The following is a 15883-nucleotide window of genomic DNA, read 5'->3' as shown; positions in this document are numbered from 1 at the left end:
TAGGTCTCGTTTACAAAAGTAGACGGAATAATAAAAGAAAGAAAAGAAATGATAATAGGTATGTAGGAATAGGCCTAGGTCTCCTTTACAAAAACAAAGTATCTTTTTTACATCTATTATTTATTTTAGTTTGTTTATCTTTAAAATAATCAAATAAAACTTCATTTAAATATTTGTATTTCAGCCAGAGGTTAATGCATGTTAATGTTATTTATTTATATATGTATATATGTACAAAATGTAGTAACAATAATCAATGATCATAGCTATTATATACTTTTTGTTTCAATACGTTTGTTAGAAAGTCACAGACCATGTGACTGGAACATGATTTGATGCGTAGTAGTCTGTGACATATTGACCAATCGGAGCTATTGGGCTCATATTATTTTTACTCTTGGAACTCTGGCTGCTTGTCTACCTGATAACTTGTTTCGCATTTATGATTGTGTCTAAAATTATGGGCTTTTTATAGATTACCTTTATTATGGCATCCCATGTTTGGAATAAAATCCTTTGTGATGAGAGATTTTATCGGAGTTTGTATATTTTTGTTTATCAACAACAATGGTACCATTCTAGACCAGTAACGCAACGCTGACATGACACGGATGTCGCACAGCTGGTAGTGGTGTTTATAAAATGTTGAGGGAGAGAGATTGGTTGCGTAATTGTTGAATTATAAATGCCACATGAATGTCAATGCCCCAACCAACACTGTCAACTGAACTAATTGTAGGCCTACGTTTAACGAATTAATAATAATAATAATAATAATAATAATAATAATAATAATAATAGTAATAATAATAATAATAATATGAGGGATCTAATTAAGTCGGTATTGCGCACCTGAGATGCTTGGGTCGTAGTTATAATTGAACCACCTCAAAACCAGTGGGTTGTTCCAATCCCAACTATCCTAATCATGTTCGTTGCACATAATAATGAAATTCAAGATACGTATAAACGTATGTTTAGCTGCATCTTCATCAAACCAACTAACACTGAAAAGGTATGTATAATTGTGTGCATCAAATTATTTCAATAGTACATATTGTAATTTAAAAAAATTAAATTGTCTGTATCAGAGCATGCCATAATTATATTTTTAGCACTGCTCCTCAATTTGTTTTAATAACTACATTCCTGAAAGGGAATAGAATACAGACTACATTAATGAACCAAACAACATAAAATTAGAAGAAAACATTATTGGTTTCTTGGTTAATTTTTGCAACATATGTCTCTACATTTTCATGTACCAATTCTCTGAGACGCCCAAATAAACGAGCTATCGTTGACTCATGTACCCCAAATTGCTGAAACGGCGAGAAACATGAATTGGGGAATGCACTGTATACAGTGTACAGTATGTCGACTGGCGTGACGTCGGGCGAGATATCTCGCCTGCAGTAGTTAGAAGGTTAATACAGGTATTTTAGCGATTTGGGATCCGATTTAGATGGCCACTAGTCGCGTTAGACAGGTAACCGCTTATTACAGGTGCATTTACATTATAAATCGGTTGGGAGGGAAAAAGTGGCCGGTTCAGGCAGGTGACAGCTGATTACAGGTGGCCGCTAGGATGGGTTTCACTGTGTGTGTGTGTGTGTGTGTGTGTGTGTGTGTGTGTGTGTATATATATATATATATATATATATATATATATATATGTATATATATATATATATATGTTGAAGAGTGCATATAGAACGATAGTGGTATTCGATCAGAACCACGACTTTTTGTAATTATTATGTTAAATTTGCGAATAAGATAATAAACTGTCACATCCGTTCTCGTTTATTCGATTATCAGCAATGTCTGTTACCTTTGTTTAAAGGGACATTCCTGAGTTTGCTTGCAATTTTAAAGATGTTATCGACTAACAGACTTTTTAGCGATTGTATATTTGTACTAGGTTAAATTTCATTTTATTTCCTAAAATATTTGGGCTTCTTACAAATATTAAGACGACCAGAAACACATTGAATATATAGACACTGATATTCTAAACAAGAAAATATATTTAATATGTAAAAATCAACATCGGGGGGGGGGGGGGGGGGGGGGGTGGGGGGGGGGGGGGGCGGGGGGGGGGGGGGCCCACCCGTCTATTATACATATCAATAAATAGTTTAAGAAATTTCGAAACACTGTATACATGTTTAATATTTTAGGGTTGTTAGAAAGTTGAATTACAAAAGAAATGTATATTGAACTATCAGATTACCAAACAATCCACACTTTCTGAAAAATTAAAAATGAAGGGATGAAGATATGGTGGATTTATTATATATATTCATAAATATGATTTTAAGCGATATAACATTACTAAAAAAATACCTCAAAATATACTTGGTAGAAATAGATAAAAATTACTTTGATTTTGAAAGTAACATTTGTGTAGGCATAATATATTTAATTCCAAAAAAAACAACACCCAAAGTATTTTCAATAAAATTTCGTTTCAACCCCTTTCTTAAGATATCATGGTGTTATTTCAACCCAGAATACTTTCGATCATGTGCGATTTAATCATTGGCTATTGGATGTTAAACATTTCGTAATTTTGTCATATAGTCTTAGAGGAAATCTGCTACATTTTTACATTAGTAGCAAGGGATCTTTTATATGTAACAGACATGATAACACATACCACAGTCGTGGTGTACTGGCTGGAACGAGAAATAGCCAAATGGGTCCCGCGACGGGGATCGATCCCAAACCGACCGCGCATCAAGCGATCACTTTTCCACTGGGCTACGTCCCCCCATATGGGTGATTTAGTAAGACTTCATTCCCAAAGACAACTTCATTAGTAATAAAAATCTACAAGACTATCAACTACCTTTGAATTATGAACCAGATTTTGCAATTTACAATAACCTTGATAGATTATACAGTGAATATGGTAAACTGCTTATAGATTTATGTGTTGAATCCAGATTGAGAATTCTTAACGGTATATTAATTGCTGACTTACTTCGCTATTTACCTCACTATCACTATATACCATAGTGCCAGAATTACATTTTCACGTATTAGAAGTTAAGAATTAGTTCTTCTGAAGGTCTGTTAAAGCACAGTGTTATCTGAATTGCTCTAAAATGTCATATTAATCATACAATTGAAACGGTTCCAATTTCAGAATCACATAGAACGTTTATCATAAATCATAAAATAATTATCCATATTAATGACACATTTGATACAAATCATTTTGATGATGTTAATGAAACAGTTAAATTATTTTCTAATATAATTTTAACTACAGGTCACAAATTAGTACCATTTTATAGGAATGAAAAAACAACAACGCACGTTTGGATGACTGGAAACGGACTTATATGAAGAAACCTCAAACATTTTCAAACAATAATATCTCAGACGGTACTTTACCCTCAAACGAAGGTCTTTTTTTTCTCTCAAGATAATATGTGAGTCACTGTCGGGTTCTTTGCTTACAAAGAAAAGCTTATCTCTGCCACAGTATATGGTTCCATCCTATTATAGGAGGACTGCCATTTGATAACTGCGGCAAAACCTTGTCTACAGTCTGCGTAAACAAAAGAACGTTTGATGGCGCACACGGATGTGCATAGAACAATATGCGGGGAACTGTCCCTACTTTAAAAAAATATTGCTCAAATTACTTTGAGGACGAAGTACCTTTAAATATTACTAACTACTACGTACCAAGATGACCAACGGCCGTTAAACCACCGGATCTGGTAAGCAACTATTCTTCCTCTTTTCACAAGGTGATCCACGAAGGGGTACAATCCAGCCACCCACCCACTTACTTCGCTATTTTACTCACTATCACCATACTTTATAGTGCCAGAATTACATTTTTCACGTATTAGAAGTTAAGAATTAGTTCTTCTAAAGATCTGTTAAAGCACAGTGTTATCTGAATTTCTCTAAAATGTCATATTAATCATACAATTGAAACTGTTCCAATTTCAGAATCACCTAGAACGTTTAATTGGAACGAAGACATAAAAAGTGATGAAACAAAAGCCATACATGAACAATAAATCATAAAATAATTATCCATATTAATGACACACTTGATACAAATCATTTTGATGGTGTTAATTAAACAGTTAAATTATTTTCTGATATAGTTTTAACTACAGGTGTCAAATTAGTACCATTTTATAGGAATGAAAAAACAACAACCCACGTTTGGATGACTGGGGACGGACTTAAATGAAGACACCTCAAACATTTTCAAACAATAATATCTTAGACGGTACTTTACCCTCAAAGGAAGGTCTTTTTTTCTCTCAAGATAATATGTGAGTCACTGTCGGGTTCTTTGCTTACAAAGGAAAGCTTATCTCGGCCACAGTATATGGTTCCATCCTACTGTAGGAGGACTGCCACTTGATAACGGCGGCAAAACCTTGTCTAGTCTGCATAAACAAAAGAACGTTTAATGGCGCACACGGATGTGCATAGGACAATATGCGAGGAACTGTCCATACTTTACACAAATATTGCTCAAATTACTTTGAGGACGAAGTACCTTTAAATATTACTAACTACTACGTACCAAGATGACCAACGGCCGTTAAACCACTGGATCTGGTAAGCAACTATTCTTCCTCTTTTCACAAGGTGATCCACGAAAGGGGTACAATCCAGCCACCCACCTGCAGTCTCGAGTGGCACGTTCCGTTACTTCCTTACATGTTCCCTGTAGAAAACAGGATTATCTAATTTGCAAAGTTATCAAATTGTGATCTGAAAAATATCACATATTTTGATTGCACTGAAAATGTAAGATATATGATATATCTATGTTGGAACCAATTAACTAAATATGTCGTTTTTCTCTTTCGTGTATAGCGAAGTATACAAAAATAGTTCTAAAACTTTGATTAAAGTACATTTTACAGAAATGAGATAGATGTTTGACCAACAAATGGTCCAGATGTTAGGTGACTTGTTTTACCTTTGTTGACCAAATTAAAATATTTCCATTGTTTGAAATTTTATGAATAGATAGAGAGGCCAGTAACAGTAACAGTAACGGGTTATTTGTTATTCTGTCTTGTATATTGACTGAAATACACATATTTTAGTTATCCCGACCCCTAATTACTTCATGGCGCAGATATTAACACTGTTAGTAAAAATGTCGACACAATTTAAAATCGGAATAAAATAAAACTTCCTTATAGCTGGCACCTGATACCGGTTGTAAACGGGCTCCCTACATCGTGGTTATGGCATTTATATCTTAGTTTGAGATCCAATATTCGCTTGTTTCCAGATATTCAAGTTTATATGATGGTTAGTCCATAAAACATATGATAATTGCACTAGAATACTGCAGCTGTTGCTGCATATACTAGAAAAAACCCTCAATTAAAACAGTTTATTGGAGGGCTTTGAGCCAATGAGAAATTATCTAAGAATTGTACATTGATGTGGAATAGGATGTAGATATGGTATAAATAAAGGAGGTAAACAAGTCATTTTTTGGTGAGGCTTTAAAGGGAAATGTTAAAACCCGCACAACTATGCATGCCTCGGCTGAGCAAAAAGTTACTCTAGACTGACCTGAATTTACCAACTGACCAATGGAAACACAAACATTGCGTCAGAACGACGTCATTGTGACAGTCGTAAGCCAACTAGCCAACTATCTCAGCACTTAGCTCATGGTGTACAGTGAAATTGTTATGAGCTAACAGGTGATCAAAATGTTTTGCTCAGCTGGTAGCTCTCGTCTGCGGAAGGCATAAAACATACATAGTGACGTAACAAAATACCGTCCATAAAGTTCGCTCCCAGGACTGATTTTCTCGAGACTCGTGTCAGAATGTCGGCTTAGATGATGTCTTGAGGGTGTGGTTTTTTCTGTTTCTTGTTTTAATTGGCTTTGTTTTGTCTTTGTTTGTGTGTTTTTTTGTGTGTCTTTGTTTTTATTTTGGTGAATTTGTTTAGTTTAAAAACAAAACATGTTGCCATTATATTCTGTCTATTTGTATTTTTCTATCTTTGGTTTTGTTTTAAATATGCATGCCACCAAATGGTGGCTAGCAGTAAAGATCTGTTCTGTCCCAGCTCATGTGAATATTACTAGTCGTGATGTAGATATGTCTACAACTCTATAAAAAACGTAATTTCCAAAGACAACTAAAGGTTAAAACGCCCATGCGTACACGTCTATAGATAGTAAATAATTTAATACTTATAATCTTTCTTTTTTCCTATATACGTGTCCTCTTTTCTACAGGGAACATGTAAGGAAGTAACGGAACGTCCCACTCGAGACTTCAGGTGGATGGCTGGATTGTACCCGTTTGTGGATCACCTTGTGAAAAAAGGAAGAATAGTTGTTTACCAGATCAAGTGGTTTAACGGTAGTTGGTAATTTGTAGTTGGTAATTTGAGCAATATTTTTGTAAAGTACGGACAATTCCTCGCATATTGTTCTATGCACATCCGTGTGTGCCATCAAACGTGCGTTTGTTTACAGACTGTAGACAAGGTTTTGCTGCCGTTATCAAGTGGCAGTCATCCTACAGTAGGATGGAACCATATACTGTGGCCGAGATAAGCTTCCCTTTGTAAGCAAAGAACCCGACAGTGACTCACATATTATCTTGAAATATTCTTTTGAAGGTAAAGTACCGTCTAAGATATTATTGTTTTGAAGTTTCTTTACCAAGTGATCTAATTTCAGTTCTTCATTTAAATCCGTCCCCAGTCATCCAAACGTGGGTTGTTGTTTTTTCATTCCTATAAAATGGTACTAATCTAGTTAAAATTATATCAGTAAATAATATAACTGTTTCATTAACATCATCAAAATGATTTGTATAAATTGTGTCATTAATATGGCTAATTATTTTATGATTTATTGTACATTTATGGGTTTTGTTTCTTTAACAGCATCTACTTCAGTATAAGCAGTATAATTTTATTAATTATTATGAAACAATCTAAATTATTAAAAATATTATGTGCGATTACTCACTTAAAATCCATACATGACTGTATATATGTTCTTATTTAAATATTGTTACTACCGTTTTAAATTATTGATAATTATTGTGCGTTAATGAGGTGTTAAAATTCACAATAATGACTGAACTGTTGATCGGACCAGCAAAGATTGAGCTAAGTGAATGGGATTGACTGGATGTGACGATGACATTTTGTACATAAGGCTGTAAGAACAATTCGCAGTTTGACGACAGACACTTTCCGCAACATCGTCTTGGCTTCGTACATAATAGGCCCAAATATAACAGCCTATCTCATCGCAATTTCAATTCGTTGCCATATTTCGTAATGGTACACTTTTATATTACACAATTTTGAACAAACACGGTTAGATACGTTAATAATCACTGAACAAAACATTTTCAACAACAATTGTGAACTTGTTTTCCAGAGTTCGAAAAAAGCACGTAATATGGCCTCAGACCACAATTAATTTCACTATGTATTCTCATGTAGCCCCAGTGGCTGTAGCACTTTTATTAATTTCACCAGGCCATTAGCATTTCACGGGAAACATTACCTGCCTGGGCCCATTGAACACTCGAAAGGACGACATCTGTTGTCCAGCTCTTTTCCGCGTTATATCAATGTAAACAAACACACGTGGGCTAAGGGACCGAATCACACCCATTTCTCTGCATTTTACACAAATTTTGCATGACTTCAATGTGCTCTGGGGGACATTATGCAGTATCCAGTGTAAACCAAGTGCACATATTCACTAACTGCATCCTCTTACCTGTCAAACCCAGTGTAACAATCCAGTATACTAAGCAGCTCCCCAGCCATTAATCACATCACAAGAAAACTATATTTTCTCGCATTAGTTTCCGTATTTTGGACAACCAAATGGGTCGATAACTCTAGTCTGAGTCCACATGCAGCCACTTTATTTTATTGCAGGGAGAGATGCAAAGTGACTTCATTCGAATATATATACCGGCCTCGGTGGCGGCGTGGTTAGACCATCGGTCTACAGGCTGGTAGGTACTGGGTTTGGATCCCAGTCGAGGCATGGGATTTTTAATCCAGATACCGACTCCAAACCCTGAGTGAGTGCTCCGCAAGGCACAGTGGGTAGGTGTAAACCACTTGTACCGACCAGTTATCCATAACTGGTTCAACAAAGGCCATGGTTTGTGCTATCCTGCCTGTGGGAAGCGCAAATGAAAGCTGCTAATCGGAAAGAGTAGCCCATGTAGTCGCGACAGCGGGTTTCTTCATAAAATCTGTGTGGTCCTTAACCATATGTCTGACGCCAAATAACCGTAAATAAAATATGATGAGTGCGTCGTTAGATAAAACATTTCTTTCTTTTTCTTTTTTCATTCGAATATTAACGTTATTCAAATTAATATTAAAAATATTGAGTAATTGTTATGATATGAGTAATATCTTACACTGGTGTGTAATAAACAGAGGATATTTCATGTGCTTTGTCAAATATTATTTATATCTCATCGAGTGATGTTTGTAATGATATCTCACGAGTCGCGCTTTTTTTTTTAAATGCCAGCAGCCAAATCGTTCCGGCTTTCTTACAGCGAAGATAGCACTTTCTACAGTGACGATAACACATTTTAGAGTGAAATTATCGTCACGAATATTTTAAGATAATTCACTAAATGTTATATAATAAAATGGTTTCGTCCTTACCCCCTTTTATTAGTCCCATTCTGGTACAACCGGAATGCGCTGTAAGTTGTCTGTACGTCTCTGTGTTTGTAAGTACGTCTGTCCCACATATAGTTTTCCAAAAGTTTTTTGCAGTATTCACTTGACATACTGTGTATAGCGCATCATCGTGCATAGTTACAGATCACGTTTCACATTCATGGAGCCCCTGCGTGTACTGTAACCTCACCGTGGTGCAGGGGTGAAACATTCTCTATGAGAATGGCTAATACAGTACAACTCCCCATTTCGGGCACCTTGTTGGCCGTGAGGTGCGACCCGTGAAGATGGATGATGGGATTCTTGTGGTTGAGTTGGAGCATACCTGCGGGTATGACTTCTGACAATACATCACTTTGGCCCGGAGTTCATATAGACGGGTGGTCAGGAAGGCTCGACCTGATCAATCGGCTGGTGACATCAAGCTCGAGAGCATACAATCATTTGTTTTGCCCATTTCTTACAGAGCCCTAGCAGAGAATACTGTTCAGCACATAACTTACCAAGCATCCATTCTAGTATGGTTTGTAATTCTTGTTTAAAAGACACCAGATTGTAATATTGTTAAAACAAACTGGTTGAAGATACGCAAACGTTATGCATTACGCAAATATGTTTGTTTGATATCTCTATTCCTCTCTCAGTTGAGTGCTCGTCTGTGGTTCTTGCGTCGCAGGATCGAACCACCTCGGTGGATCCATTCATTCGATTTGGGATTTTTTCCTTCCAACCAGTGCACCACGACTGGTCAAAGCCCGTGGCATGTGCTTTTCTGTCTGTGATGAAGTGTATATAAAAGATCTCTTGATGCATTAGGAAAAATGTAGTTTCTTCTTATGACTTCGAGTCAGAATCACCAAATGTTTGACATCCAATAGCCGATAATTAATTAATCAATGTGCTCTGTTGATGTTGTTAAACAAAACAAAGTTTAACTATTCCTCTCTTCCAGGTTTATTCCCGGAGTGAATGATGTGGATGGAAAGTTCAACCTTTTGAGTCGTAGTTGTTCAGTTCCCACCAAGGCCAAGACAGTGAGGAGGATGTGGTCGTATTTCTACGACCACACACACAAATACATCCTCTGTACAATGCAGTAGACGATGTATCTACAGAACAATCTGAATAAACGATGCACCTTGATTCGTTTTGGCTTTTGTTATTCACCACTACCGTATACAGCTGAAAGCCATCGAGCTACAGACTGGTAGGTACAGGGTTCGCCGCCCGGTACCGGCTCCCGTCCAGAGCGAGTTCTTAAGAACTCAATGGGTAGGTGTTAGGCACCCTCTTCTCTATCACTAACCACTAACCAACTAACCACTAACCAACTAACAACTAACCCACTGTCCTGGGCAGACAGCCGAGATAGCTGAGGTGTGTGTCCAGGACAGCTTGCTTGAACCTTAATTGGATATAAGCACGAAAATAAGTTGAAATGAAAATATTTTGAGGGTGTGTATAATCTCTAGTAGTCTCTAGTAGTACTCTGGAATGTCAATCTTATAGCCGTAAAATCCCCCACCTTAAAATGTAATTAAAGTCTAAAATCTGTAACGTTTAGGTTACCTATTTACTGCGTTACATCTCAGTGGACTGAAAACACCAAAATGAAGCACAGTGATGTCATTACATAGTTTAACATTAGAAAAGAAATTACACCTTCAGAGATTCATTCTCGAATGATCAACGTGTATCAGGACCAGTCTCCATATTCCATAGTCGAGAGTTTGACTGTAGAATTCCATTGTGGCAGGAAATCTGTTGAAGACGACTCCAGGTCTCACAAGCCTTGAACATCGAAAACCCAGGAAAATTAATACATTTTAAATAAATGTATTTGAAACATAATTTAACAAAGGCCTGGTTTTCATTGAAAGGGGACGGCGGAATGTAGCATATTGGTAAAGCGCCCGGCTGATACGCATTCGGTCTGGGATCGATCCCCGTCTATAAGCCCCTTAGGGTATTTCTCGTTCTAGAGAGTCGTGGTATGTGTTATCTTGTCTGCGGAATGGTGCATATAAAAGATCCCTTGTTGAGGACAGAATACTATATGTCCAAATTAACAAATGTTTGACACCTAATAGCCGATGATGATTAAGTATGTGATCTAGTGGCGTCATTAAACAAAACAATTATCTATCATTAAAACGAAGAGGTGTAATCTAGTTCTATCGGTAGAGCGCTGACCCTCAGTGGTCCCATTCTCAAATTATATTTTCTCCGTCCCAACCAGTGCCCCACGATTGGTATATCAAATGCCATGGTATGTGCTATCCTGTCTACTGGAAAGTATTTAAAATATTTTGCTGCCAGTGGTAAAATATAGCGGCTTTCTTATAAAACTCAACCAGTGTCCCCTAATTGGTATATCAAAATAATGACGTAACAGTAGTTAGTGCCGTGCGGTCAATGGAAAAGTGCATATAAAAGATCCCTTGCTGCTAATGGAAAAATGTGGTTAGTTTCCTCTGAAGACAACGAGTCAAATTACTCAGAGTTTGAATCCAATAGTCGATGATTAATAAATCAGTGTGTTCTAGTGGTGTCATTAAACAGAACAAACTTTAAACATTAATGGGATCATAGGACTATTTCAGCGAACGAATATAATTCCATTGAAAGGAGTGTCCCGTTTCTTTATTTTATTTCGCTGGAATCAGAACTGATTTGACTATTGGGTTATGTAGTGTGATATAATGTAGTATTCGTTTACCGAGGTTTAAAGAGAGTTGCTTTCCTTTTCGGACACTTCGAAGTAAAGATTGGTAAATTTCAAACTCCCGGGCGTGAACTTTGTTTTAGTAAGTTTCATCTGAGGGGCTACTTTCTGCTTCTGGGGCGAGACTAGCTCAGTACAAAGAGCTCGCTTGATGCAATAAATACGATAGAGTCGAGATGTATTGATAAACAAGATTCGTTACCTGATTATTTCACCTAAATTCGCGCCTGACGACCGAATCGATTCTGTAAGACCTACTGGGTGCTAAAGGGATATCCCTGAGTTTGCTGCATTGTAAGATGTTTTCGACTAATAAAATATTTCTACGATTAAACTAACATACTAAATATATTTTCAAGTTTAGAATATCAGTGTCTATATAGTCAATGTTTCTGGTCGTCTTAATATTTGTAAGAAGCCCAAACTGGATTTTGTCTTCAAATAATTTCGTACGTACGAAAAAAAATATGGAATGCATCTAATTGCCTCTGTGCAGTCTACGCTTGACATATGTAAATTCACTTACTATGACAATACACCGCATGAAGCAGGAATTAAATAATTAAATAGAAAAAGCAAACAAACTTGTTGAGAACGGTTAATTTAATACATTCCAGATGCATTTTTTTGTCTGAAGGAGACGACATGTCAAAATTTGATTTATAGTCAACCGTTAATTACCAATACACACGGTAAAACAAGAAACAACAACACTCTATATGTGGCAACCTGTAATCAGCGGCTACCTCTCTTCAGCGGCCAATTACTCCGTTGTGTGATCGCTTAACTCTTTAAAGCCCAGTGTACTCAAATGAGTGCATACTTTATAAGCACAACTACTATTTGCAAAACTGAAATATTTTTAATGAATAAGTACTGAGAATTTCCATATATGTCTAATATCCTCAAAATGAGTACAATTTACTTGAATGATTAAACTTGTATTTGAACAGAGCCAAACATTTAAATGTGTACTCGTTTGAGTACATTAGGCACCTACGGCAACATGTTTATCTTGTAGTCTTTTATCTGCACTTATAGATCTGCTACATGGTTCTAATGGTGTGTTAAATGAATTTGATATGTTTTTTCTCTGATTACAACAAATATTTTTAAAATCTGATGTAATAATACTTTTGTACTCATACGAGTACAGCCCGATGTACTCATATGAGTACATTTAAAAACAAATAAAAAATAAATAATTATTTCAAATATACTCAAACGTGTTTTTAAATGATGCTATGTTTATTCACAAACCAATATTTTATCTGAATTCATGCAATTCGGGCATTAAAGGGTTAAGACAGGTCGTGTGCGTATATATATATATACACACACACACACACACACACACACAAAAACACACACTTTAAGTAGTAACAAAAGGTGTAACGGTATATATATACTCTTCAAAAGAAGAAACGCAAAACCACATTGTCGTAACATTTGGAGAATTGATTTAATTATTGAATGGTGAGTCCGATAATTACCAAATGTTGCAGGATTGTTCACAATTCACTCTAGTCCATTGTGAGTAAGTGATAGGACACACCACCAAGGTCAAGGTCATCTGGAGTCAATACCGGGTGTGGCCTCCGCGTGTGTTGACAACTGCCTGGCACCGCCTGCCCATTGAAGCAACCAGAGTACGGATGACGTCCCGGGGGATGGTGGCCCACTCGGCCTGCAAGGCTGCTGCCAGCTCGGGCAGGGTCTGGGGCTGTGGTTGTCGCTGTCGGAGGCGTCGGTCCAACTCGTCCCATAGATGCTCAATTGGGTTCAAATTCGGTGATATCGATGGCCAAGGAAGGACATTAATATTGTTGTTCTGTAGGAAAGCCGTTGTGAGACGTGTTGTGTGAGGCCTGGCGTTGTCATGTTGGAACACTGCGTTGGCGTTGGCCATAACTGGAACGATGTGTGGCCGGAGGATCTGGTCAATGTAGCCCTGTGCATTCAGGTTGCCCTGCACGTGGACCAGGTCAGTTCTGCCAGTGTGTGAGATGGCTGCCCACACCATGACACTACCCCCGCCGAATCTGTCCACTTCCTGCACGCAGTTTGCCGCATAACGTTCACCACGACGCCTATACACGCGACATCTTCCATCATGACGTCGGAGCAGAAATCGGGACTCGTCACTGAACCACACCTGTCTCCATCGCAGTTGAGGCCATTGTCGATGAATCTGGCACCACTGCAGTCGGAGTCGACGGTGTTGTGGTGTTAAGATGACACCTCGAACTGGACGTCTGGCACGAATTCCTACCTCACGTAGGCGGTTCCGTACGGTCTGGTCGGATATCCTGCGCAAACCTGGTATCGCTGCGGCTGTGGAGGTGGCAGTAGTCAATCGTTCCCGAAGGTGGCGTACCCGGATGTAGCGGTCCTGCCCGGGGGTAGTGACCCGTGGTCGACCGGATCTAGGGAGGTCACGTGTTGATCCATGTTGCTGGTAACGGTCCCACAGTCTGGAGATGGCCTCAGACCACAATTAATTTCGCTATATGTTTCTATATAGCCTTAGTGGCTATAACATTTTTATTAATATCAGCAGGCCCGTGAAGTTTTGTATGTACCTTTGCCTGCATGGGGGACACATACCCTGAAAAGGACAACCCCTGTTGTCCAGCTCTTTCTCCCAGCATATTGGTTTAAACAGACACACCCTCTAAACCAGGCCGGAGTACACCCATTTTACACAAAAAGCACTACTTTTGCATGGGCCGGAATTACCACAAACAAGTCTTCAATGTCAACAAGTTACACATGTTTACAAACTACATGCTATCCCCTGTCACTTCAGTCAAACAGTTGCCACTTCATAACTGTCTGCCATGAAATAATCACAGTCAAACAGCAGACTACTTGCGCGGTGAAACTTCCGGATTTTGGACAACCAAATGGGAAGATAACTGTAATCTGAGGCCTATCAGTCCATTTTTTCCCCTAAAAAACTGGCCCACACTAATGCATTCCAATGATATACATATTAAAGCAATGCTCGGTAAGTATCGGTATGTCACCTTTAAACTGAGAGTATACAGAGGCTGTGTTAAAACACCTACCACAGTGCCTTGCCATGGCCAATTTTAGCAATGGAAACTTGAGGGACACCAACTTCAAAATGTAATAACTTTATCAAATTTTGGAATTTCTTCATACAATGAGCAGCTATTTTTTCTTCTACATATGTTCTATCTGCACAGTGTTGTCTTGGAAAGATTTTGAAATATTTAAAGGAAAAAAAATCAATCATTAGATTTTACTTCATTTTTAATTAAATATTAAACTTAAATTTAAATTTTTGAGAAACAAAAAAATCTAAAACTGTAAAATTTTGCATTTTAGATATGATAAGTGGAGGCTTAGTAAAGACATGGTGACTAAATTCATGATACATTATTAGAAATGTGTCAGAGGGATGGTGAAAGTCACAAAATTGGGGCCATTTGCAACAAATGTTTACACACTAATTTCAGGGAAAATTAGACATGATAGGCCTCATATTCAATTTTGACCTGCTGTATTTACTTAATCTACTTCATTTACTGTATTAGACATGTAGCCACTTTGTAAAAGGCAAAACAGTCCATATAAATGCATATTAATATGAATATGCCCTACAGATATTACTTAGGTATACACCATAATATCTTTTTTGTTGACAACAACTTTGAAAATGAAGATTTTGTCACAAAATGCTGATATAAATCCTACCAAGAGGTACTTGCACCATATTTTTCAGTTTCCAGTGATAACTGTTAACAAGTGTAGTCATGTGCCAGTGTCTGGGATACCTCCGTGTAGTATTTCTTGATTGGAAGGATGTTTGTAGTAATGACCACTGAATATGCATTATGGATTATTCTGCCATATGTATTACAAGCCAAATGTTAACCTTTTTGGCACATTTTCTGCAATAAACTTGACAAGTATACCAGCATCTGATTCCTGAACACAATAAATACATTCAGACAGCATAGAATATTAGCCTATTAGATTTTCTAAGGATAAAAGACCATTTTTGAAAAATGACTGAAGTGTGTAATTTACATAAATGTAGGTGAAATGTATTATTAGAGTACTTAATCTTGTTAAAAACTGTATACTATTTATTTAAAGTGTTTAATTACATTTAGTAGTGATATATTCATTATATTTAGATCTTCTGTCCAATTGCAATAATTGAGAAACTCATTAAAATTCAATATGTAAAAAAAATTAAAATCTCAATATTGACTAACAAAATCCAACTTTTGCTCTTTTTTACCAAATTATTAGCTCAAAACTGTTAAAAAATATTGCAACAACCTGTAGTAACATCAGAGGTCATGTTATGCTATTTTGGAGGATACTGAAATTTAAAAGTTGAAAATTTTAATTTTAATTTTTAATAAATTCAAAAAAAAATGTTTTTTAATTTAATAAAATATTTAGAAAATAAAT

The sequence above is a fragment of the Gigantopelta aegis genome, unplaced genomic scaffold (assembly GCF_016097555.1).
Source record: "Gigantopelta aegis isolate Gae_Host unplaced genomic scaffold, Gae_host_genome ctg2394_pilon_pilon:::debris, whole genome shotgun sequence".
NCBI classification, from domain to species: domain Eukaryota; kingdom Metazoa; phylum Mollusca; class Gastropoda; order Neomphalida; family Peltospiridae; genus Gigantopelta; species Gigantopelta aegis.
This window is presented reverse-complemented; position numbering follows the sequence as displayed.